The sequence below is a fragment of the Ambystoma mexicanum genome, chromosome 11 (assembly GCF_040938575.1).
Source record: "Ambystoma mexicanum isolate Mex_15411 chromosome 11, UKY_AmexF1_1, whole genome shotgun sequence".
In the NCBI taxonomy this organism is placed as follows: Eukaryota; Metazoa; Chordata; class Amphibia; order Caudata; family Ambystomatidae; genus Ambystoma; species Ambystoma mexicanum.
Window position 1 is genome coordinate 932165162 of NC_090934.1, and position 27821 is coordinate 932192982.

A 27821-nucleotide genomic window follows, 5' to 3' on the forward strand; every position below is an offset into this window, starting at 1 on the left:
AATCAGCCCCACACCTGTAGTATACAAGAAGGGATCCGAACAGATTGGAAACACAAGTAAATTATAAAACTCCTTGTTAAATTTTGGTAATGTGTATGGAACGGAAGGTTTATCTCCGAATGGTCGTGGATTGTTGGTTAGTTGCAACACAGCAAAAATAAAATACAATTATTAGCCAATGATAAAAGGGACTGTCCAGTAAAGGTTGTATACAAATATCTACTTTATTATTATTACAACAGAATGTTCTAGCACACAACACAATACAATCCACCCTGTAAAGGAACACAGAGGACAGTTTCACAAAGGAAAGGGATGCACTCTGGATACTGACAAGAGGGTAGTCTGTTTGTTTGTTTGTATGTTTATTGATTTGATAATGCGCACCAAACCCTTGGGTACCTGGGCGCAGCAGTACAAGAAGTCTCGAAGCTTAGTTACAGTGCCTGTCACAGGCAAGTACATGCGTGAGCATACATACTTACATACAATAGAATGCAGAACATGTACATGTCAGGGAGCATAGAGGATATAGATATACATATGTACATGACAATACAGTGCTTAACATTATGTAAACATGTGGGAAAGCCTACAAGGAATGCATAGTCAAATGCATTGGTTGCAGTAGTTGTGTCAGGTGCGGTGGTTGCCATAGTTGTGTCAGGTAGGTCAAGAGGCAATGGGAAGGGGCGAGGCGGTTATGAGTCGTTGATGCGAAGCCATTTGAGTGCATTATGTTTAAATTTGACGTAAGGTTGTGGTTGTCTGAGGTCAAGTGGGAGCGTGTTCCATGATTGTGCAGCTTTAACTGGGAAGCTAGTTCCTCCATCTGTGGACCGTTTAAATCTAGGAATCTCAAGCATATATGTATTGGCAGATCTCATAGGTCGGGAGGTTGTTCTCCTAGTGATTTTTTCCGACAGGCAGGGAGGTGCTAGATTGTTTAGATATTTGTAGGTGAGAGAGACTGTTTTAAGGAAGATTCTGTCCTTTATTATTAACCAACGAGTCTCTTTTCTGAATTTAGTGATGTGCTCTCTATAGGGGATATTCAGCACTGCTCTCAAGGCGTTGTTTTGCAAACTTTGAAGTTTGTCTGTGACATACTTGTTGGCTCCTGAGTACAGGGCGTTGCAGTCGTCTAATCTGGACATAATGAGAGCATTGGCCAGGGTTATACAGCTGGCACTGGAGAGGAACGGTTAGGCGGCTCGGATAAGTTTGCAGGTATAGGCTTTTTTGGAGGCAAGGAAATTGACTTGTTTCTTGAGGGTGAGAGAGGAATCCAGGTAGAATCCTAGGGTTTTTACCACAGGCATCACCTTGATGATATTATTATCAATGTTGAAGGACGCGTAGTTTGGGGTTAGTTCTTTTAGATTGGTGTCAGAGCCGAGGATCAATATCTCAGTTTTATCGTCATTCAGGCAGAGGCCATGGGACGCCATCCATGCCTGAATGAGCATGTATATCTTGTTCGCCAAGGCTGAGTCCACTTCGAAGTTGCCCGAAAGCAGTATGAGGATATGCGTGTCATCTGCATAGTTAGTGTAGGTGCAGCCCAGTCTGTCCAACTTGTCGAACAATGGCTTGGTGAAAATGTTATACATAGTGGGTGAGACAGAGGACCCCTGTGGGACTCTGCATGTTATTTGGATGGGATCAGCGGAGGCTGAAGTGGAGAAAACTCTCATGGTCCGGTTAGCTAGAAAGGATTGGACCCAGGCTATAGCTTCCCCTGTGAAGTTGGCAGCAGTCCTGAGATGGCTGCATAAGACTGCATGATCCACCAAGTCAAAGGCTGCCGACAAGTCCAGTAGGAGTAGCAAAGCTGTTTTTCCATTGTCCTTTAGCTCCTCGATTTGTGTCTTGAGGTCTAGCAAGGCTGTTTCCGTGCCATGGAGGGAGCAGAAGCCCGATTGCAGCAATCAGTCTTATTCAAGGTTATTTGGTTTCAGCACCAAGGGAGCATGGGCTTTTAAATGTCACTAGGGGCCTTTGGAGAAAGACCTAGGGGACAGAACCACAATGTACCTGGTGCTTGAGATGAGCTTGATGCTGGATAGCGTCAAGTTGGTTTCAGGGCACTTTGCAGCTTCTGCGATAGAGTTCAAGGCGGAATACATCTGTGGGCATCAGGCGGCAGACAGTTCGGCAAGTGAGGCTTGACGCACGGCTGCAGGCTGGCCTACACAGTGGCTCAGGGTCAAGAATCGTTGTCTCTGTACTGGTTGGCGGATCTGGAACGCTGGTCGAGGTGTCTCATACAGCTTTAGTGACTGCAGCATGACAAGTCAGTGATATGGTGCAGCCTGTCACGGTTTGAGGGCTCAGCTGCCTCGAAAATGTACTTAACAGATGGATGCTGGTTGATGCTTGTTGTGTTACTACTCCTAGATTCTTTGCTGGGCTTGTGTTGTCCTTTAAGGCTAACGGCCCAAAGCTAAGGAGAGTGTTTGCAGGCAACGTCCTTGCCCTTTGTTCAGATACTCTCTGGCACCAGGTGCGCTGGCTGGGAACTGTTTCTGGAGCTGCTGAACGGGTCCTCTGGGGTCGGTATCATCCTCTGTTCCCTGGGAGACGTTTAGGGGAGGGATCTTGCTTCCCTCTTGGGAATCCTGGCCTTCCTTTACTGGCAGACGCTGTAAGGCAGACTGTACCGTCAGCCAGGGTCCAAATGAGTCTGTCTTCTTACTCCTTTCAAAGTCGTCAGATGATCTGCTAAGATTGGGGCTCAGCCCTCTTTTAAAGCCAAAAGGCCCCCAGTGATTGGTGCAGGCTAATCCTACCTTAATGAACCAATCCTAGCTCCCCACCAACAATCTTTTGTTCTGCGTGAGGTCATAACCAGAGTGCTTTGCAACAGGAAAGGTAAAGGGGGTGGAAACATGTACTTCTAAGTCCCACCCATCTTCCTGTCTGCTGTGGATCAAATGGTCTCTCTGGTTAATTGAGCTCTCTGTGGTCCCTGATTAAAGTGCAGGTCGCACTTGAAGTTATTGCAAGAACAGACTTTCTTTCTCCATCAAATCACATACTTCTTCCCTCTGAAATGGGGTCTATCTGCTGGGGTTGCATATTGTAAACAGCTGTCCCAGGCATGACATTCACTGCCCTTCATACTAAGGGCTGGGAGCTGACTTCAAGTTTACAGAGATGCCATATCAAAAAGGTGTTGGGTTTCCTGCCGTTTGTTAGTTCTGTGACCAAGCCTCTAGCAGGCCTGCTTCAATTAACTATTATCAGTATGCGCTGCCACCACACAGAACTGACAGTGAACAGGGCAAATCGATGAAGCCTTTGATATTTAATTAGGCTGGCCATGGCAGGAGGAAGGTGTTGCCTTCCCCTTTCCTGAGATGCTTTGATGTACTCATGGTTATCACATTCCAGCTGAACATGACAGGAGGACTGCACCTGTAGACTGTCCTCCCAGAGTGCACTTGACTATGTGTTTGTTGTGTGTGGAGCATAGGAAAATGTGTGTGGATTAGCCCCATACATTTTCCGGAGGTTGATCTTTGAACATTCAATTTCATTAGAAAATTTCAAAAAAGCCAATGCGAGCACACACTCCCCGCGCGGATGGTTGTATTCCTCACTCCTTCTGGAGAGGCTGCCCATGAATTGATTGCCACTGTAGAGTCCATTGGGGGTGGTGTGAGGCCAGATTTCCTATTGGCCAGTTTACAAAGAATGTCTGGATGAGAGTGGTCAGGGAGCATGCTACATTGTGTAGACTATGAGATTGTGTACTGAAGGGATAGACCTGAACCAAGTGGGCAACTGAGGATTATTTTTTTTTAAACTCTTTATTTCTCATTTTCAACAAGGTACAATAAATAACAGAATGAACATCCTAGGTCATTGAATTACAAATACATAACAGTGGAAAACAAAGTAGCACAGAATTCCAACCATAACTCAGTATTCCACCATATGAAACTTAAGACGAACCCAAACAAAGCCAGATGTACCGAACAAACGACAACAGACAAATAAGACCACACAAAACAACCACACAGATAACACAAACCCCCTCCCCATATATTAACGTTTCTTGAAAAAAGACCAAAGCACTCCATTCATGAACCCAATCTAGCATCATCCATAAAGGTCACTAAAGCTTCCCCACATATCTTCATATTCAGGAAGAATAGTCATGGGAAGGGCGTTAGTGTTCAGATGGGAGAAAGTAGTACCTTTAGAGTATGAGACTGAACTTGGCAAAAGCAGCTCTCAGGAAATATGTCAATTTCTGATAGAATATGATATTCAACATGGCAGAACTTCGTTTTACCACCCAAATAGCAACTGCCATGTAGAGAGTTTCAACAGGGACATACAAAACCTACAAATGTGTCTGTGGTCGTGGGAGATATACTATAAATCTTAGGGCACCTGGCAGGGCCCCGATTTACCCAGGCGGGTATACGTATTATAAACAAATAATCAGGATGAGGAGATCCAAAACAGAGACACAAAAGTGCTGTGTGTGTGTGTTTATTATGTACTCACACAGGAAGTAGTTAGTGGCTCAACAATTTACTTTACATTTCTTCCGATAAGCACGAAAGATAGTTGAAATCGACGGACAAAGTTAGTTATACAGTAGTAGCACAAATAGGTGTCGGCCTCTGGAGTGTAGAGGTCAAAACTACATTGGGATACATGTTTCCTTACAGATCGAGGGGGTATAAGAACCCACTGGTACAGGAAAAACATGAGCCTGAGACTGGGGATGGTCTGAGACGTGGCAAACAAAAAGTGCACACAACAATCTTCGAATATGACAAATACAGGGTACTGATACAGTTGTGTCATGTAGTTCGACACAGGGTGTGTTTCGGCCAAAGAAAGTGGCTTGGTTGTAGCCGTCTTTATGCTGGCCTTTGTCAGGAAATGGCACCAGTGGCGGTGCTGTCCGTGATGTCTTTGGGTGAAACAGAACTGTTAGGATCTCGGGCGGTTGTTCATAAAGTACTAAAGGTATTAAATACGGGCCAATTAGTGCCCATGTGATACACCACATGGAGTATCTAAAGAACAGCTTACCTACTGCTTGGGTAGCAGAGGGGTGCTGTCGGGAAATCCACAATGAATGCAGGATAACTGGTGCTGTGCTGGCACTGGGTGGATCGGCTGTAGTTTCCTAAAGGCCGACGTGGTTCAGAGTCTCACGGTACCGCAGTGGGACGTTATTGGACCCAAGTCTGGAATGAGAGTAAAAAACAGGTATATAGTAACCTGTAGTGGTAGGGTTTCGAGAGTGCCGGGTGGTGTTAGTGGCCGGCACTAAAGGTGGCTTCTTGGTCAATCGTGTCGAAGTACCCTGTGCGTGCACGGGTCATCGGGAAAATTAAAGGAGACCCTGGGTATGGAGGACTCGCGAGGCGGTGCTGTAATAGCTCTAAAAACACTGAGTGCAAAAGTGAGCTCAGTGGTAGTGCCTGGAGTACAGCGTTGGTGAGAATGACTCGAGTGTGGTGCATGAGTAATTCATCTCAAAGGCTTAACTTGTGGTGCATCTCAACAACATAGTACCCAGCGTGGGGGTAAGTGCAAAAGTAACCGAACTAAAGGGAACGCCACTAATTGGCCCGTATTTAATACCTTTAGTACTTTATGAACAACCACCAGAGATCCTAACAGTTCTGTTTCACCCACAGACATCACGGACAGCACCGCCACTGGTGCCATTTCCTGACGAAGGCCAGCATAAAGACGGCTACAACCAAGCCACTTTCTTTGGCCGAAACACACCCTGTGTCACACCCTGTGTCGAACTACGTGACACAACTGTATCACTACCCTGTATTTGTCATATTCGAAGATTGTTGTGTGCACTTTTTGTTTACCACGCCTCAGACCATCCCCAGTCTCAGGCTCGTGTTTTTCCTGTACCAGTGGGTTCTTATACCCCTTCGATCTGTAAGGAAACATGTATCCCAATGTAGTTTTGACCTCTACACTCCAGAGGCCGACACCTATTTGTGCTTCTACTGTATAACTAACTTTGTCCGTCGATTTCAACTATCTTTCGTGCTTATCGGAAGAAATGTAAAGTAAATTGTTGAGCCACTAACTACTTCCTGTGTGAGTACATAATAAACACACACACAGCACTTTTGTGTCTCTGTTTTGGATATCCTCATCCTGATTATTTGTGGTCGTGGGAGCCCAGGCAAAATGCAGTACAACAAGTGTTGTGGCTGTACATAACAGTGGATGTGTGGGAACTAGACTGAGACCATGGCGGATGTTTCAGAGAAAGGATCTCAAACCTCTGAATCTGGGTGCCAGGAGAAATAGAGTTGAGGACAAACATGTGATTAGCAAAACTCTTTAAGACAAAAATGAAGACGTGCACGCCAAACGGGTAGACAAGGAAGAACGTGTGAAAGCCAGATTGCCAGATAAATGGTGGTTGGGAAGTCTGATAAAGTGTTTCAGAGCCCACACAGGTGAAAATGGTGTGTGGCAGAACTGCACTGCTTGGAAATAGGTACAGCTGGATCATGGAAATAGCTGTCGTGCTGCATGGATCAAAAGCTGAAGAAGAGGAAGGGAGAGGATGCATGCAGATGACATGATATGGTGGAGCAAGTGGTTGCAGGAAATGCCTCACGTGTGTTCCATCAACAGGGTACTGTGGCTGGGTCCAGTGAGGAGGATATGTCAAATTGAACCCCAAGACCTTTTGGGTGCCATCAACGTGAAATGTGGATCCCTCCTGCTAATAGCTCCCTGCTGCCCAAGTTCTTATGTTGGGTCTGTAGCTGACCTTGAAAATGCGAGATGTGACATTCTTCCAGATTCTATATGTATGTTGTACCTTATATATGTCATAGCTATTTACACTGAGGCTACTGTCTGAGTTCTGGAATGCAACCCTTTAGGTTCTCAAGAGTCAATTTTTCCTATCACCTATTTCGGCATAACACAAAATGAGCCCCCGCCCACACCCTCTGTGAGGGCTGTTGAACGGAACCTGCAAAAAAAAACTTCTAAAAAAAGTGCATCCCGTGCCATAGACTCGGGCCAGCGTGGGCCACTATTCAAGTATAATGATTATGATGTTCAAGCTGCTTCAGCGACGCGATGCAGACTGCGCCAGGTGAAAGATGTAAGGTTTTGAATCAAAATGTACATCTTACACCTAACATAGAAACAAGGGGTCAAGCGCCTGACCCATGGCTTACTAAATGTTCCAGCCTCCATTGTGAGACCGATAACATTAATATTCAAATGGCAGTAGTGGAGGAATTATTTAGTGCCAGGGGTTTGGCTGGCTCCAGAGGCGGCACAGGCATCATAAACGACTCAAGGTCAGTGGCGGCATGTGAATATGTTTAGTGCAAAGGCATAAACATCTTCCACAAATTAGATCAAGAAAGCAAGCATTGCAAGAGAGCCCAAGTTAATGTAGCGGAAACCGGGCGTTTCTCCCGAAAACGTTTTCAGATACTCTGTTGAAATGGTGCATTTTATTGCACATTTTATTTAGAAATGCCATTTAGAATGCCATGTCACCAACAGTACACAGGAACATTTGACAACATGTTCATGATACCTGTGTTTACAACCTATGCCATCGTTGCCATTGTAAGACATTTTTATGCAGATGTGCACACAATATATCTCAGAATTGCAAGTGTAAACCATTTCAGGAAGCTGAGTCCATAATAAAGGCCAGCATTCCTAGTGTAAAGCTGGATTATGTTGCACAACCACTACAAGCCAGAATTGGCACAATACATAGCTTCTACGATGTAGCCCCCTGCTGCCAAATGCATGGATGCATTGCGTACACCAAGACATCATCCACACCCATCCCCCCAAAAACAAACATCACTCACACAATACATCAGAAGCAAGAAGCAAAGACATGCACAGGCTTGAACTCCGCCGGTCCTGGAAGGAAAGAACCAAACCTACAGTTCTCCTCTCTCTGCAGCAGCAGACCATTATTTTGTTATTTTATTTTCATTGTTTAAAGCACAGACTTTGCTCGAGAGCAGCGGAGCGCTGTACAGAGTGTGGGTGGCCCGCCTTTGTGCTGCCATCTTTTAACAGCAGTGCAGTACTTTGAGGTCTGTGTGTCAGTATGTGCGTCCAGTGGAATTAGTCCTTGGCCAGGTGTTGTTGAAAGAGCCATGGTTTGTGAGATATGCAACATTGGAGAATGGTGGAGGCATTCAGAGCAGACACTGGGATCGAGTTCCATAGGATGGGTGCATGAGAAGGATTGTTTGCGGATCCTCTCTTTGCGGACAAGTTGTGATTCAAGCTAGTTGGTTGATTTGCTGTGCAAGGAGCCTGTCCCACCAGATATGTGGTGCTTAGCCGCTAGCTGCGCTGGTGTGCTACTCGTGACTGCTTTGTAGTTGATACATGCATTCTTGAACAGTATCCTGGCTTGGAGTGGAGGCCAATGTAGGTCGCATAGGATGGGGGTAATTCAGTCAAATTTCTGTGTTCCTGTAATAAGACGTGTTGCAGCATGGTGGACTGCTTTTAGTGGAGACAAGTGAGCTGCTGGTAGACCTGTCAGGAGAGCATTTCCCCCATTGATGTGCGAGACCATGAGGGCCTGTACTACGGTCCAGAAGATCTGTGACGGGGTGAAAGGTTTGAGTTTTCCAAGTGTAGAGATTCTGAGTTCTTGGCTATGTGTTTCTGTAAGGACAGCCTGCTGTCAATGGTGAAGCAGAAGGATTTTGCTGAGTCTGAGACTTGTGGATCAAATCCTTCTAAGCGCATAGCATTGAGCCATTGTTGGACGAGTTGTTTCTTAGCAGACGGACCGATGAGGATGAATTCTGTCTTGGATAGGTTTAGTTTGAAGTAGGCAGTCAACATCCAGGACTGGATGATGGCTAGGTGATCGTGGAAACACATGATGGCCTGTGCACTATTTACTCTCATGGACAAATGAGTATCGTCCACATATTAATGGATGGCTTTATTGGGATCTTTGAGGAGAGAGCCCAAAGGCTCCATGTAAAGGTTAAAAAGAATTGGAGATTGGATGAAGACTTGGGGAACTCCACAGGAGACCTGGAGATGGTTAGAATGCAGAAAAAGGGGGTTCTGGGAGTTTTTCTACTACCGGCCTATATCCCGGGTTAGAGTCTCAACCAGAGTGTTTAGCTCACCATCCTTTCACAGAAGAGAAATTTCCACTACATATCAGTCTTTGTCCTGCCCAATTGCATGGCAATTCTCTTCTAAACAAGAGAACCAACAGCAACCCCAGACACGTGTTTCGGCCTAGTTGGGCCTCGTCAGTGAGGTGGAGCTGTGCCTCTCTAAGAACAGTGAGCAAGGGTTCCACGTCTGGATTAACCCAAAACACGTGTCTGGGGTTGCTGTTGGTACGCTTGTTCAGAGGAGAATTACCTAGCATTTTGGTGCTGGACTGCCCCAGGGCATGACAAAGACTGATATGTTTTGGATATTTCTACTCTGTGATAGATAGTGAGCTAAAGACTCTGGGTAAGGCTCTCGTAACCAGGACTAATGTCTGGCAGAGGGACTCCCAGGACCCCCCTTGTTATTTGCATATTTTAAGTATCTTTGGGTCTCACCCTAAGTTACTAGGGGAATCCAGATGTGGACCCCTTGCTCACTATTCTTAGAGAGGCACAGCTACACTCCACTGATGAGGTCCAACCAGACTGAAACACGTGTTTGAGGATGCTGTTGGTACTCTTGTTCAGAGGAGAATTGCCTAGCATTTTGGTGCTGGAATGCAACATGGCAGGACAAAGACTGATATGTTTTGGATATTTCTCCTCTTTGAAAGATAGTGAGCTAAAGACTCTGGGTAAGGCTCTCGTAACCAGGACTAATGTCTGGCAGAGGGACTCCCAGGACCCCCCTTGTTATTTGCAGTTGGTTAGAATGCAACAAGTTCATTTGAACATCCGTGTGTCTGCCTGAGAGGTAGAAGGTAAACCAATTCAGGACAGTGCCAGAGAATCCCATCCAGTCAGCGTGGAGGGAGAGAAGGATGTGGTGGTCGATGGTGTCGAATGCAGCAGAGAGGTCAAGGAGGACAAGGTGGCATGAGTCACCCTTATCTGTGATTTGAAGGTCATCATCCACCACTTTGATGGTGGCTGTCTCCATGCTACACTTGGAGCAGAACCCTGACTGATAGTCATTTAGAAGTTGTTCAATTCTGGTGAGTAGTTGTGTTGCAATTACTTTTTCCAAGATTTTGTCAATAAGCTGGAGGTTCATAATGGGCCCTTAGCAGGCTAGGTCATCTGGATGCAGGGTTGTTATTTCAAAAGAGGTCATAATGAGACCAATTGTTAGGGTGTCTGGGAATGATCCTTATGCGAGGGAGGCATTGATGATGCCGATGAGCGCATTGATAGCTGGGCACGTCATTGTTTAATGATGGAGGATGGAATTATATTGTCAGAGTAAGAAGTATGTTTGAGGGAGGAAAACATTTTTAGGAGATCTGGGGGAAAGAGAAGCGAGAATTTGGTCAAACTGGCAGTGTGTGTGCCGGGGATGCAGGGGATGCTAATGCTCTGAAAGGTTGATTCAATGGTCTTTCAGATTTTGTCTGTTTTTTCAATAAAAAAATGTCTTGATTCCATCACATTTTTACTGAGTTGCTGGTACCTCGGGGTCAGGTGAGGGGTTGGTATAATAACTTTCTACTTCAAACAGGGCTTTGCTCCTGTTGGAGGCTGCCATAATGGTGGTGGAGTAGTGAGCAGGTTTGGCCTCAATAATCAGAATCCTACGGTGTGCGTGGAGAGATTCTCCTGAGTTATTGTTTTAGCACCAGCATTTCTCAAGTGCTCTGATTGGAGGCTATCTAGGGGGTGTACCATGGGGTGGATGGTTTGGTCTTTTGCCAGCTGGATTTTAGGGGGGCATGAGTGTACACCAGTTTCATAACAGGTTGAAAAAAATACTGGGGTGATTTGCACCAACCTATTGACACTTTGTGCCCATGTGTATGTGGTTTCTTGTTCGTATTGGTGTCGCAAACTGGGGAGGGACAGAGGTCAAGACCCCACCTCTGAGCTTGTAACCCTGAACAAGAAAAAACACACCCTCCAAATAGATTCTGCGCCACAATTAGGAAATTTCAAATCAAAGAGACTGTTGTTTATTTGCACAAACAGTTTTGAATATAACACTTTGCCCTATTGATGACACTTGTAAAGGCAAAAACATATTGCCTTTTTCAAATCAGGGCTTTGCAAAAACAAATCATAATCGATCACAAAGTTAGCCACAAATGTAAGGAATTAGAAGTGATTGAGACATTGAAAAAAATCATATAGAATGGTTTTGTAGACAGATGGACGAAGTACGGGGAATGGGGAAGGATATGTAGGGTTGGAAAAAGACACAATTGAAAAACATCATGTTAGACTGCACACCAAAACATATTTTTTGAAGATTCCAAAAGCATATTGAACACATACACACAAAAGTGTCCATCAGGGAAAAAAAAACATGATTTTTAAATATCGAAAATTATGTACAGAGTGCTGATTATTGCACATAAATGATAAATTCTGCATGTTATATTGAACAGTATTCTAATTATGAGTGAGTGCCCAACACGCTATAACACGCTATAAAGAGGCACTAGGTAAGACATGCAGGAGTGCATGAAGACCTAACACAAAGTCATACCCTTTAGCAAATGTAATAGTAAAGTTCTGTATTATTGTGTTACCTTATAAGTTGAACTCATAACTCTGTCAAGGGTTGTTGCCAACGTAATAACTGGGTTAAATCCCTTCTGTTGAAAGAATACAACACTTTTTGGGAATTTTAGAACGAATGCTATCGGCGTGTTGAAATGCTATCAGCATTCGTTGTAAGATTCCAGAAAAGTGTTTTATTCTTTCAACAGAGGGGATTTAATGCAGTTATTACGTTGGCAACAACCCTTGACAGAGATATGAGTTCAACTTATAAGGTAACACAATAATACAGAACTTTACTATTACATTTGCTAAAGGGTACGACTTTGTGTTAGGTCTTCATGCACTCCTGCATGTCTCACCTGGTGCCTCTTTATAGCGTGTTATAGCGTGTTGGGCACTCACTCATAATTAGACTACTGTTCAATATAACATGCAGAATTTATCATTTATGTGCAATAATCAGCACTCTGTACATAATAATTTTCGCTTTGTAAAAATCATGTTTTTTTTACCTGATGGACACTTTTGGCTGTATGTGTTCAATATGCTTTTGGAGTCAATCTGTTGGTGTGCAGTCTAACATGATGTTTTTCAATTGTGACTTTTTCCAACCCTACATATCCTTCCCCATTCCCGGTCCTTCGTCTATCTGTCTACAATACCATTCTACATGATTTTTTTCAATGACCGAATCACTTCTAATTCCTTAAATGTGTGGCTAACTTTGTGAGTGATTATGATTTGTTTTTTCCACGCCCTGATTTGAAAAAAGCAATACGTTTTTGACGAAACACGTGTCATCAATAGGGCAAAGTGTTATATTCAAAACTGTTTGTGCAAATAAACAGTCTCTTTGATTTGAAATTTCCTAAGTGTGGCGGAGAATCTATTTGGAGGGCGTGTTTTTTTCAGTTTCATAACAGAGTTGCAGAATAATTCCTGGACGCCAAAAGCTTTCCTTCTTGTGTGGAAGTCTGAAAAGTTTGCTTCCGGCTCATTGACTGTGAAGGTTTTGAATGAGTGGTGTTGAGTGAGAGAACATTTAGTTCGACCTTTGTGAGCCCTAGTCGAGTGGGTGACTGATAGTGGAATGGCAGCATGGTCAGATCAGTCTTGTGGGTTAGGGTCTGCATAGGTAATGCAGGGGGATTATGTGAAGACTAAGTCTAGGGTGTTGCCTTTGTTGGGTGCGTGTGGGAGAACACAATTTGCTTAAGGTCCATGGAAGCGATCAGTGCAAAAAGCTTGCTTCAAGTGTGCTTGTCAGCCTGTGACTCAGGGACATGAAAATCACCAAGAAAGACAATACTAGAATGTGCTTATTTGGCAGAGGCAAGTAAATTGGCGATGTCTGCTATGAAAGCATCACTCCGGTGAGGTGTTCTGTAGATGAGGTGGAATGTGATGGATTCCTAGTGCGATTGAATGAACTGGCAGGTCAGTGATTCAAAGAGCGTGTTCTGGGGAAGGGGTTGATTGAGAATGGCCTTAGCTCCTTTAGATGATTGCCACTCTGCTTTCTGCCCTTCCTGGCCGGTCCGCATGTTGGATGCAGTGGCCTTGGGGTAAGAGGACGTTGAAAACATGTGGGGAGGATGGGGTAAACCATGTTTCAGTGATGAACAGGGCATCAAGGTTGTTGTACAAGGAGTGGTTAGTGATCCCTGCAGTATGAGCTAATGCTGAGCGAGCATTGATCAACGTGAGAGGGTGTGTGCATGTGGTCCATGGGTTTTGTATGGGGGCAAGGGCAATATAGATAAGTTTCGCTAAGGGAGCTTGCCGGGGCTGCCCAGGGCACTTGGCCATTTACACTCTAGTGAGAGTCAGGTTTGGCTGTCCAGGGAGAAGACACATTGTAATCTCTTTTGGTGAGTAAAAGTAGTAGTGATTAGTGTGTAGGTGAAATGCAGTTTAGCAGGCCATGTTCTTGACCCTACCAGGCCCGGATAGACACAAATAGGTGAGGTCCTTGCCTTCACCCATCCTTTGCTGAGGATGCCAGCGATGAGAACTCCCAAGGAGGACTGATTAAATAGGTGGTGGGTGGAGCAACTGAGTGGCAGCGCCTTGTCACGTGCATAACCATCAGCCAACTCAATGCTGTCTGCCTGGAGCTGGCATAGAGTCCTGAGCTGGCCTAGAGTCCTTAAGTAGAGGTATGGAAGGTGCCAAAACTGGAGTGGGAGGAGAAACATAGTGGCAGGGCCTGGTCACGTGATCAGCAGCCTACTCAATGCTGTCCGTGTCCATGGAACCTCTTCCCCATCCACACCAGACAGACCTCCTGAATTTTACATTTGAAGACGGATCTCAAGACCCTCCTCCTCTTTAAGGAATGAATTCTCTCTAACACCTACTTCTGCATCCCATCCACTCTCCAACTAACCTGAGACTGGGCGATCTGCTCTCCCCTTTTCCTCCCCTGGTTACTTGTAAATCCCTCTGTGTCAAATTTCCCACCACCACCTGTCCCAATTGTTGGCTCCCCTCTTCCTTGTATTGATCCCTTCTGATATGCTTCTCTCACAGTGCATTTCCACCTATGATTTGTAAAGCAATTGTTGCTTCCCAAAGCTAGATTCATGCTCAATAATACTATGACTACTACTACTACTACTACTACTACTACTAATAATAATAATAATAATAATAATAATAATAATAATAATAATAATAATAATAATACAAATCATAAGACGCTACAAACATGTATTTTGGGTCACTCAGGTAGCCTTTTTTTACACCCAGTCTGCATATTGGTAATACATTTCTCTGGCACAATTTGTAAATAAATCACTGTTTGTAAATAATGTAGTCTCTCACTCAGTAAATAAACTATTCAATAAGTGAGTCAGGGGAAAACATGTCAAGTTGCAAGCTAATAGCCTGACATACAAAGTCACTCAACACCTCAATCATATACAGACACCCAGCACACCATTTCTTACTTGCCAAGAATCAATTATCACTAGACAATCGGCAGTGGCGAGTGCACATGTTTTACCCTGAATTAGTAACTCTCCCTCACTCTCTAAATAATTGTCCCTTGAGAAATGGTAAGGAGATACAGGCACAATATGTCCTGACTGCTTTGCATAAAATCAAAGAGCATTTTGGGAACAAAAAAAGGACATACATTTTTATATTGAACACATATCTCTGTGATAATGATGTAAGCATACAACTATTTCGAACACACAATGCAGAGGGGGCTTGGTTTTCATTCGTCCCAATACTCACCCTCACCCTAACACAAAACATGAATCATATATATCAATTTGGACATCAATTTCCTATTGGGGAGAGGCTTGTGCTAATCTGCCTGCATTCTTGTAAACGGAAGGAATGTCTCTGGTGATGATTAGTTGGAGAGAGCTGCTAAAGGACTATGGTCTATTTTACAGCTCCCTGCATCTCAGAGGGGCAACCAACAAGCCGGGCGTGTGAAGCCTTAAACACCCAATTACCCTTTAGGAAGAAAGCCCAGTGAAGAAAAGCTGTTTCTGGGTCTCCCTACTGTCTTATGAATCATCCAATACACTTGCCCTGCTTGAACCACTTTGTTCCATTTACCCAGAAGAAGTTCATTTCGGCACTGTTATTTGTTCCGGCTTTTGTCCCCTACCCACACACACTTAGACAGATGCCATGTTCAAAAGTGATTGGTGCCTCATGAAAGCGGTGTAAAATAACAACACTCTTCCTGTGTCATTTATAGGTGGCAAACTGGTAGTTTTGTGAAATCGAAGGACAGGTCCCTAATGCCTACGGTTTGAAATACTGCCTCTCCTCAAAGCGTGCATGCTTCTGCAAGTCTCACGCCCTTTGATAATGTGGCATGAGAAGAACTCCAGGAGATGCAGAGGTAGGCTGTGTGTGTTGGCCGACCTATGCTTCCAACACTTGACTGGCTTGGGAAGTCGCGGATGCCACAATCGCAGAACGCTTACGCACGTTACACTCCGTCCTCACGCACATATCCTGCCACACTTTCTATGTTTAGCATAGGTGCTGCTGCTGAATGGGCTGCACTGCAACACATTGGATAAGCAAGAAATGGCATCAGGTAATAATGTCCGCGTGAAAAAAGTCGTCAGGTTGGCGACTTTTAAATAAAAATCCATTAATGATGCACCCTCCAGGCTATCAAACACTTTCACCAAATATTCCAGGACTGGAGGTAATCATGTATGCGTATACCCCTCCTGGAATATTAGGGGAAAGAATTGTGATAGCCAGGAAAAGGCCGCCAGAACCTGACGACTTTTTCATGGGGACTTTATTACATGGAACCCAAGAAATGTGGTGGTCAATTGATTACAAAAAGCCAATGTCGAGGAGCTCCAGTTGTCCGACTCCTGCTACTTTTTCCCACACATTGGCACAACATGTCCCATCTTCTAACTTCTCCTGTATCAGCATGAGATATCAGAGATGTGGCGGGTACGTGTTGCGCCAAGCCACCACTTCACTGCAACTCTGGGCCCAATTCTGATGTGCAGGCAAAAAAGAATGTATGCTGCAGAACTCTCCAGAGGACTCTGTTCAAGTATTGCATATCAAAAATTATTTATTTCACTTCATACAAAATTTGGAAAATGACAATTAATCATGTGTAAATCACCTCTATAGTTCACCTTTCAATTGCAGGTAGAGTAACATTTAAAACACTGCAGATGACCAAACTCATTTCTGCGCTCAGAAGTTCAATCATTCATTCAACATACAGAGGCACAGATCCACCCTACTGATGAGGTCCAACCAGACCGAAACACGTGTCTGGGGTTTCTGTTGGTACTCTTGTTCAGAGGAGAATTGCCTAGCATTTCGGTGCTGGACTGCCCCAGGGCAGGACAAAGACTGATATGTTTGGGATATTTCTTCTCTGTGAAAGATAGTGAGCTAAAGACTCTGGGTAAGTCTCTCGTAACCAGAACTAATGTCTGGCAGAGGGACTCCCAGGACCCCCCTTGTTAATTTGCATATTTAAGAAACTTTGGGTCTCACCCTAAGTTACTAGGGGAATCCAGACGTGGACCCCTTGCTCACTATTCTTAGAGAGGCACAGATCCACCCTACTGATGAGGTCCAACCAGACCGAAACATTTGTCTGGGGTTTCTGTTGGTACTCTTGTTCAGAGCAGAATTGTCTAGCATTTCGGTGCTGGACTGCCCCAGGGCAGGACAAAGACTGATATGTTTGGGATATTTCTTCTCTGTGAAAGATAGTGAGCTAAAGACTGTGGGTAAGTCTCTCGTAACCAGGACTAATGTCTGGCAGTGGGACTCCCAGGACCCCCCTTGTTAATTTTCATATTTAAGTAACTTTGAGTCTCACCCTAAGTTACTAGGGGAATCCAGACGTGGACCCCTTGCTCACTATTCTTAGAGAGGCACAGATCCACCCTTCTGATGAGGTCCAACCAGACCGAAACACTTATCTGGGGTTTCTGTTGGTACTCTTGTTCAGAGGAGAATTGCCTAGCATTTCGGTGCTGGACTGCCCCAGGGCAGGACAAAGACTGATATGTTTGGGATATTTCTTCTCTGTGAAAGATAGTGAGCTAAAGACTCTTGGTAAGTCTCTCGTAACCAGGACTAATGTCTGGCAGAGGGACTCCCAGGACCCCCCTTGTTAATTTACATATTTAAGTAACTTTGGGTCTCACCCTAAATCACTAGGGGAATCCAGACGTGAACCCCTTGCTCACTATTCTTAGAGAGGCACAGATCCACCCTACTGATGAGGTCCAACCAGACCGAAACACGTGTCTGGGGTTTCTGTTGGTACTCTTGTTCAGAGGAGAATTGCCTAGCATTTCGGTGCTGGACTGCCCCAGGGCAGGACAAAGACTGATATGTTTGGGATATTTTTTTCTCTGTGAAAGATAGTGAGCTAAAGACTCTGGGTAAGTCTCTCGTAGCCAGGACTAATGTCTGGCAGAGGGATTCCCAGGACCCCCCTTGTTAATTTGCATATTTAAGTAACTTTGGGTCTCACCCTAAGTTACTAGGGGAATCCAGACGTGGACCCCTTGCTCACTATTCTTAGAGAGGCACAGATCCACCCTACTGATGAGGTCCAACCAGACCGAAACACGTGTCTGGGGTTTCTGTTGGTACTCTTGTTCAGAGGAGAATTGCCTAGCATTTCGGTGCTGGACTGCCCCAGGGCAGGACAAAGACTGATATGTTTGGGATATTTCTTCTCTGTGAAATATAGTGAGCTAAAGACTCTGGGTAAGTCTCTCGTAACCAGGACTAATGTCTGGCAGAGGGACTCCCAGGACCCCCCTTGTTAATTTGCATATTTAAGTAACTTTGGGTCTCACCCTAAGTTACTAGGGGAATCCAGACATGGACCCCTTGCTCACTATTCTTAGAGAGGCACAGATCCACCCTACTGATGAGGTCCAACCAGAGCGAAACACGTGTCTGGGATTTTTGTTGGTACTCTTGTTCAGAGGAGAATTGCCTAGCATTTCGGTGCTGGACTGCCCAAGGGCAGGACAAAGACTGATATGTTTGGGATATTTCTTCTCTGTGAAAGATAGTGAGCTAAAGACTCTGGGTAAGTCCCTCATAACCAGGACTAATGTCTGGCAGAGGGACTCCCAGGACCCCCCTTGTTAATTTGCATATTTAAGTAACTTTGGGTCTCACCCTAAGTTACTAGGGGAATCCAGACGTGGACCCCTTGCTCACTATTCTTAGAGAGGCACAGATCCACCCTACTGATGAGGTCCAACCAGACCGAAACACGTGTCTGGGGTTTCTGTTGGTACTCTTGTTCAGAGGAGAATTGCCTAGCATTTCGGTGCTGGACTGCCCCAGGGCAGGACAAAGACTGATATGTCTCGGATATTTCTTCTCTGTGAAAGATAGTGAGCTAAAGACTCTGGGTAAGTCTCTTGCACCAGGACTAATGTCTGGCAGAGGGACTCCCAGGACCCCCCTTGTTAATTTGCATATTTAAGTAACTTTGGGTCTCACCCTAAGTTACTAGGGGAATCCAGACATGGACCCCTTGCTCACTATTCTTAGAGAGGCACAGATCCACCCTACTGATGAGGTCCAACCAGAGCAAAACACGTGTCTGGGATTTTTGTTGGTACTCTTGTTCAGAGGAGAATTGCCTAGCATTTCGGTGCTGGACTGCCCCAGGGCAGGACAAAGACTGATATGTTTGGGATATTTCTTCTCTGTGAAAGATAGTGAGCTAAAGACTCTGGGTAAGTCTCTCGTAACCAACACTAATGTCTGGCAGAGGGACTCCCAAGACCCCCCTTGTTAATATACTCATACCCGCATATACATACAAAAGTACATTCACAAATATTTTTCTAAAAAACACATTCAAATGGCGACAAATAGAACATTTCGTAGTGTTTTCACAAATTGAAAACATATTTGGAATTGATCTTGGTAATGATTGCAATTTGCTTGATCACATTTCCAACAAATTTCAGTTTCCGACCGGTTTCGACATGTTGGAATTATTTTACCCACGTCTTCATCAGGGAATCCAAATTGTACACTAAAACCAAAGTATCCACGAATTGACATTAAAACAAAAAAAAAAGTAGAATATTCAAAAAGATAATTTACAAATGACCCACAGCAGAACAATAAAGCTAAACTCATACATGCATGTGATAAAAAGAATACTCAATTGCGAATCTCACATGCCTGGATGCACTCATTATTATTAATGAGTGCCCAAGGTTTATAAGTGCCTGTGGATTAGTGAGTCCATAGGGACCTGTGCCGTGTACTGGTGGATAGCTGAAACCATGGAGGCCCATCTGACACTGCACCATTAGTGCGGATTAGAAGCGCCGCACTTACCTGTATGTATGGGAGGAAAGAACTAAACAAAGAGCATACCTAATTGTCCAACCACTGTTTCTATGAACAAAAGGAATTGTGCCTGCAGTATAATGTCTGTAACAATAGATGTGGAATTTAAGCGAGTGAAAAGTTAGGCAGACTGCCGTGAATTTCAATCATTCATGAATGTCATTACACCAGTATCAACTCACCTCACAAGTGAAAGGCGACATGACTCGCTCAAGGTTAATAGTGCTGCAACAGTGCAGCACGAGGCCGCTATGAAAGCCTGAAATGACGCTTATCGGCAAAGTGTATATTCCAGTTTCACTGCAGTGTGACAAGATCTGTGAAAATGGATGAATGAAAAGGAAGCAGAGGATATTCACCTGACCTTTAACAACACACACACACTTCACCAGCATAGATGAAAAACCCCACATGTGCATCACAATACCCGACAGGGCACACTCATACTCCTTATGACTTGTTCTAATTAAAGAGCACTTTATAGAGCCCAGTTCCGACAAGAAGACTACTCTAACGAAGGTCAGGGTCCAATCCGATGTTAATTAGTCAAATTGATTAACCCATCTACTGGCAAACATATCTGTGGTGTACTCACAAAACACCCATATATGAATATTGTGTGCAGCAGGGTCATTAAATGCCACAAGGCTCTGCTCATATACATCGGGCGCTAATCAAATTATGTATTTTACAGCTATTATGTTAAAAAGCTGTAATACTGCCTACAAGGGGTCTCTTTGCGTCTTCAGCATAGCATGCAAAAAGAAGCCTGTTCTTCCATGAAGGTAGAACATTTTTCCTAAAAGCACCATACCCTGTCAAAGTGAGAATGTGGTGGCCTGGCATCATAGACCCGACTATTGTATGTGCTTGATTTACAACTTGACAACAGCCCTAGCAACCATCAGGAATGGAAAAGTGTTGGCTTTGCATGTAAAAAAAAGGAGTTAAAATATGGCACCTCTGAGGTGTTGTTAACTTCTACTGCACACTTTCCCCTTTATAATGAAGGCCTTTCTCAGTCTGCTGCACCACTTCTCTTATTTACTGAATGGTCAAGGACACTTTTGTAAGTAAGAATAGTGGCAGACCTTTTAGAAATGCTCTCAATATACCTGGCACGCACCCTGTCCCCAAAACAACAGATTTATCAGCATTTACAGCTGAAACGCACATCATCTCCTCTCCAGTCTTTTCACCCACCTCAGAATGGTGGTGCTGAAAACTGGAGAGGAGAATGTCCCCTTTCTAAACTAATTGTATTCTGAGCTCAGAAGAGACCCTTGGCGTCCGGCCTCATAATGGTGGCCAGAAGCCCAATTGATGAGCTCGTCCATTCAGGCACATCTTTTTCATTCAACCATTTGAAAATCATTAATATGACAATTGGCCCGTCCAAAAATCGTCCTGGTTTACAAAGATAGTTTACTCACAATGCAAGTGACTAGGCTGGATTGCAGTCAAGACATATATTGAAATCAATACACTAGTTAAGTGCAGGGACATCATTTGGGTGTAGCTAGGGGGCGCAAATGCAACCCCTGGCAACCCCCATGAGACCCCTGGCACTAGCTTTGCGACCAGTGGTGGTCAGGGGGCTCAGATTTCGAAAATAAATAATTTATTTTTGAAATCACTGACTTTAAAAAGAAATTATTTCCGTTTCGGTTTTGCAAAACGGAAATAATTTCGTTTTGAAGTCAGTGTGATCGACTTATAAAAATAATTTCGTTTTGAAATCCGAGCCCCCCAATCTCTCCAGGAAATGGATGGCTCTGGCTTCTGTGCTCTGCTGCGCATGACATGAACCAGAGCTGGTTCCTTTCATGCGTGCTGGAGCATGAGAGCCAGAGTCATGCTTGCAGAAGAGGAGCTGCAGCAACGGATTCTGAAAGGTAAGGACATATATTTTTTAAATGTAAAAGTGTGTGTGTGTGTGTGTGTGTGTGTGTGTGTGTGTGTGTGTGTGTGTGTGTGTGTGTGTGTGTGTGTGTGTGTGTGTGTGTGTGTGTGTGTGTGTGTGTGTGTGTGAAAGAGAGAGAGAGGTGTATGTAATGTATGTGTGTGTGTACATATCATGTAGTGTGTGTGCATGATGTTTGGGTGGCTGGGCATGCATGTATGTGTGGATGGTGAATAAATGCATGTATAAAGGAGCAAGTGGTGTGTGAATGTGTGTGCTTTTGTTAAATACCTGGATTACTTACCAGTAATCTTTATTACTCTTGGCGCCACTCTTCCTCGTCCTGGTACTTTCCTATGAAGTATCTTGCCTCATACATAAGTACTGGAACGAGGAAGAGGAACATTGAGGTAATACTGGGCCGAAGAGTTGATTCTGGGGGTTGGAGGAGGGTTGGAGGGAGAGGACATGTGTAGGAGGCGTGGGGCAAGAGAGGGGACACTAATACATAAAGGCCGTCAATGATAAATCAGGCATGATATGTATTAGTGACTAGACTGGCATTTTGTTTCAGCTAGTCTAGTCATTTCTTACTGTGTCATGGCATATTTTCTGAGCATATATAATGAAGTAAGCATCATAAGTGTTATTACTTAAGTGTTATTACATAGATAGACTAGCATTTTGATGCATCTAATCTAGCAATTTCTTTCTGTGACTTGCCATTTTGTACTGGACATCTCTGATAAAACAATCATAAGTGTAATTACCTGGCTAGAATGGAATTTGCGTGCAGCTAGTCTTACCTTTTCTTACAGTAGCCTGGTATATTTTTCTGGGCATCTATGATAAAGTAAGAATGATAAGGGTCATTACATGGTAAGATTGTCATTTTGGTGCGACCCATCAAGTTATGTCTTGCTGTGGCATGGCATTTTTTACGGTGCACCATCAAGGCTACAGCCAGCATGATAAGTGTTATTAAGTGTATAGCCCATATTTTGCATCCAGTTTTGACATGTTTTCTTATTATGGTATTGTTTTTGTAATAGCTAACTGCTAAGATAGCTCAGTGGATTAAGCACTCTCTGCTGTGATCTATGTGTGATCTACAGGTTCGAATCCCAGAAAGGCTAACTCAGCCTTTAATTCTTCTGAGGTTGATAAATGAGTACCAACTTCTGTTGGAGTAATAATTGTATTTAAATATGTGCTATGAAAAGTGCTTTGCCTAAAGCGCTATAAAAATAACAAATCATCATGAATCAAAGCATGAATGTTACTGTGCATTGTTGGTGGGATATTGTAATGTTGCAGCAAGTGGCAATCTAGGGGCTCCACTTATCAGATAATGACAATAACTGACGTGCAGCTGTAACTATGGCTATGCCTCTGTCTTTGTTGAGTGCATTGAGTCGAACCCTATCATATTATGACCCCCATCCATGGCATATGAAAGCAGCACCCTTGTTAAAATGTGGTTGGTTTCTAAAATATTCTCATCTGCTGTTGTACCTATTTGGTACTTAAAAAATTGTACGTTTATGTGCTTTTTTTCACGGCCGCAAGCTCCTTCCGGTGATGACTCCAGGGTTAAAGAGGACATCACTTCCTGTGATATCAGGTGTGTGATGTCCCTTCCGCTACCCCTGGCATTTTGGTGAATCGGCGTCCCTGGTTAATTATGTAGGACTTGCTGCCAAAGGCTTCCAACTTTGGAAGGGATTACATTTAAGCAACAGCGAGATTATTCTAGAACTTCTAGCTCAGGAGATGGCAGCATAGAGGCTGTGCTCCTGTGCCCTGATTGAAACTATATCCTCTGCTAACATGACTGAGATCATTTCAACTGAATCCACCCAACCTGCTAAGTGTCAAAAAGGGAGAGAAGATGAGGATGATGATTCCAGAGATGACAAGATTTTGGACCTCCTTACAAAAGTAACTTTGGACATTGCTGAGATTAAAGCAAGGATGATCAAAGCTGATGAAAGACACTCTGATCTCACAAACAAAGTTTCTGCAATTGAAGATCATCTGACTACCACTGATGAGCTGACAGTGAAACTGCATCACAGAATTAGAGATCTAGAGTTTCTTAGAACTTGATGGTATATTTACAGATTTTATTAGTTGTTTATCTTTAGGAGCTAAGTTCGTTAATTTGACTGACTTTGCAATGTTGGAATTGCTCGGAAAATGCCCTGTGCTTCAGTGCTGATTAGAGTAAAGCACCCTACACATAAAGGTTTAGTCACGTGATACATGACGTTCTATAGAGGAAGAAGGGCGCTCGGTGGCGAAATATGGCTGAACTGGAGCACAGTCTTGCTTTTATGAGGTGAGAGCAGACACTGCTGATTTATATGCACTGAGATGTCCGCGCTGAGAAAACATTGACAGAGCGTGATACGGTTTGAGGCTCCACTTCTCCAGAGGAGAGGGCCGCAGTGGCGTTCTTCCTCTGTTTCCGCCCTCACAATGGTGACGGCTGTCATTTCTTGGTTGAGAGGGAGGACGGGTTCACGGGAGTGCTGTGTTTGGGAGGACTATGCTCCGAGAATCGCATGAGTAAACTGTGAATGAAAGTGAACTGGATGACAACAGTGCGTTCAGGTTTGGGAATAAGCAGACTGTCCGACGAAATGAACACGGATCATTGGGGGTGAGTCTCTGAGGGAGACGCTGCCTTTTGTCTACGAGATGTACTCTTTTGGCAAAACTATGCTGATGTTGTCATGCAGAGCTCACTCATAGTGGGCTGTGAGGTGAAGGTCTATGAAGGGTTGACGACATCTTGTGTTATTATTATTAGTTATTGACAGAGTAAAGAGCTGTTTCAAGTTTACCCACATCATACGTCATGTGTAGACTAGTTAGGAATATATAACAAAGCTGGAAATATACAAATGGCAGACACTTAGCGAATGTGGGATGATTCCCCTATTGGTAACTCTCATTCACGGTGGCACCTACAATGAATTATGGTCTGGTCTACTGGTTATCTGTAAAATTGTGTTTCGGAACACGAGTAGAAACAAACACGAGTTTGAAGCTGGAGCGGATTCAGATGGTGTTAAAGAAGGTTTGAAGATGGAATGGAATGTAACAACAAGATATTTACCATCAATTCAACAAGAGGGTGACTTGTATTTGTTTCTGATGGTTGAGAGACCTTGTAGGACCTTGGGTTCCTTAGCAGCTCATCATCATGGTTTATTGGCCAGTGCAGGAATGTCTCAAGGTGTACACTGACTGATGGTCTGTAATATATGTATGGGGTTTGCTACATTCACTGTGGTTTGTTCACTTTCACCCCTTTTGATCTCCAGTTCAGCAGTTATGGGCCTCTACGACATCTGTCTGGGCTTGCTTTTATTCACAAATATCTGAGAGATGTAAATTGTTGTTTTTGATTCCCTTACTCGGAGATATCTAATTATTGGCCTTCTCTCTCTACTGTTACGTTCACTTGATGCTAATAAGGGTTGTTCACCGTTAAGACACAAAATTAATGCTAATAAGACTTACACGTGTTTAAATCACATTGCCTAACTCTGAGACAGACCTGTACTTTGAATGACTTCAAGGGAGATGTTATTTGAACGGTAGTGGAATTTCTTTAAACTTCTTTTTTCCATCTGAGTTTATTATATTAGTACACAATTATCTCAGTGGTTTGGGTCATGTGGGCACATTTGTAATTTTGCTGCAATCTATACAGTGAGGCTACTTAGCTGTCAACTAATTGTTTCTGATTTGTTTATGTATGACATTTAAAATGGCTGTCTGTGGTGTGTTGTTATTATCTTTGAATTCTTTTGTGGGGTGGTTCTTGTATTGATTTAGATCCTTGTCAAAACATGTTGGGCATTTCATAGGTCAATTTCACAGATTGTATTGTGGGGTATAGCTGATGGTGTTCATGCGGGGGATGGATTGTGGGTGGAAGTGGATGATAGGTTCTGTTATTGTGTTAAATTGCCATAGTGGTGGGTGAGTTATTACTGTGTAGGTTTGCTGCATGGTTTGATTGCTAATGGAACCAATGTTATTCAGTTACTTAAGTGTTTCGTTGGATTGTGTATGAGTTGAGTTTTGAAGCATGATGATATGAACGAGGTTTCAGTGGCTTTTGTTGTGAGGGGATTAAATACATTTATTAATGGTAGAATGCATTACTGCATGAAGTTGGCATAGCATTCATTGGTTTAGGTCCATCCATTGCCTGAATTCTGCATATGTGATAGTATGAGAGGTTAGGGTGAGATTGGACTGTAGCACGGATGGCATGGGGGGTGTATTTTTGTGACTTCTACATTGACTGATATGGGTATAAAATGTAAATATGAATGGGGTTTATCATATATATTTATTTTTGTTTTTATGGGTTTTTATGGCTAAGAAATATAAAGGGAGAGGTTATATTTGTATGTAAATAGCTGGGCATAGGACCGTAGGGTTACAGTTTAGTAATAGGGTTTGATGTTTGTGTGACTCATCATATCGCTCTGGGTATGGGCAATTTTCAATTCAAATCGTTAGACTTTGTTGTATGTTGTGTGTATGTGTGGGGTGTGGTATGTATGTTGGGGTTAAATTCAATGTTCTACTGCAATTTTGCTCTGAGTTTCTTCTTATTTAAGAATCTTGGTAAGCTTTGTATACAAAATTTAAATCCCATTGGAACAATAAAGGGTTGCATTCAGTAGGTCTTATTTTGTTTTGCTTTTTAACTGCTTAGGATGGGATCTTTGACATTTGTTACATGGAATGTTAAAGGGCTTAATTGCCCTAAAAGGGAAGAAAGGTAATGGCTAGATTGAGACGTGAGAAGGCGGAAATCATTTTGCTACAGGAGACTCATCTGACGGATAATTCGGATAGGTTTTATGGGGCCTCTAAATTCATGAAGGTTTTGTTAAATTGTTATTCAAGTAATTTGAGAGCAGTAGGCTTCCTGATTCGGAAGATATTAGGTATGGCGGTTGAGAATGTACTTATGGATGCTGAGGGTCGTTTTCTATTAATAGATGTTAAATATGAAGGGAAAGTGCTGACCCTGGGTTCGGTGTATAGTCCATGCTCCAATGGCATTAGTTTTTTGACGAGTTGAAAGCTTCTTTAAGAAACATGAATGGTGACCATATTATTCTTGGAGGTGATTTTAATTGTATTTTAGATGCCACTTTAGATAGGCTATCAGTGTGCAGGTTTACAGGTCATAGATTGAGTGGTGCTTTTTGTGATTTTATTGATACTTTTGCCTGGGTCGATAGTTGGAGAATGTTACATGCAGCTGAGAAGGGATTTTCCTTTTTTTCTCCTGTCCATAACTCTCATTCGAGGTTGTATTATTTATTGGTTTCGGAGAGATTGGTTGATGTAATGGATATTGTGGAAATAGGAGAACGGTGCCTTTCTGATCATTCGTTGGTGAAGATGATTATGAATCAGACCATGTTCAGACCCACCAACAATAAATGGAGGCTTAAACCATTTCTTTTACAAGAGGAGAACATATGTGATGCAATCAATGCTTCCATTGTTTGTTTCTTTGAAGATAATGAAGGCTCTGCGGACTGTTTGGTGGTGTGGGACGCTTTCAAACAACTACACGTGGAGAATTGATTAATTGGACAGCTAGGGTGAGAAGGAAAGGTGAGATGAAGGTTAAAAAGCTGGAATTTGATCTTAAGAATATGCAGAAAAAATATGCTTTGTCTGGTAAAAGTGCGGATAGGTTAAAGATGGAATGTGTTAAGGAAAGATTGAAGAATACTTTGGATGAGCAGGGAGAGAAAGGGTTATATTTTATGAGACAGAAATTTTGGCAGGAAGCAGACAAGGAGGGAGTCTGTTGGCTAGGAAATTGAAGAGTTTGTCAGAGAGAGCGTTCATACAGAAGATTGAGGATGAAGCAGGGGGGTTGAAGATTAAAAGTGCAGATATTTGTGAGTGCTTTAGACTGTTTTATACTGCTCTTTATTCTGATGCGTTGCAGATTGAAGAAGAGAAACTGAACAAGTGTTTTGCTAAAATTGAAATTCCCTGTCTATCGGAGGAAGGTAGAGAAGCACTTGATGTTCAGATTTCAGAAATTGAAATAGGAGATGCTATTCGTCAACTGAATTTGTGTAAATCTCCAGGTTCAGATGGATTACCTGTTGAGTTCTATAGAACCTTTGATACAGTTTTAGTGCCCAAATTGTGTGCTTTGTTTAACCGGTTTCTTTCTGATGGGGTATTATGTACCTCCATGCAGGAGGCGATTATCACAATAATTGCTAAACAGGGAAAGGATTCTTCAAAATGTGCTAATTATCGCCCTATTTCTCTGCTAAATGTGGATGTAAAGA

General features: G+C 43.3%; 1 long non-coding RNA gene across 3 annotated transcripts in view; it reads left to right on the forward strand.

The window, feature by feature from the left end:
- Positions 1-23725: 23725 nt before the first annotated feature.
- LOC138503938 (uncharacterized) overlaps positions 23726-27821 on the forward strand; it is a 314690-nt gene continuing 310594 nt past the window's right edge. For 2 of the 3 annotated variants that reach the window (XR_011279734.1, XR_011279735.1), the window contains exon 1: positions 23729-23803. This is a non-coding gene — a long non-coding RNA (uncharacterized lncRNA). Of the gene's footprint in view, positions 23804-27821 lie in introns of all 3 variants that reach the window. The other variant, XR_011279736.1, reaches the window with a different exon arrangement.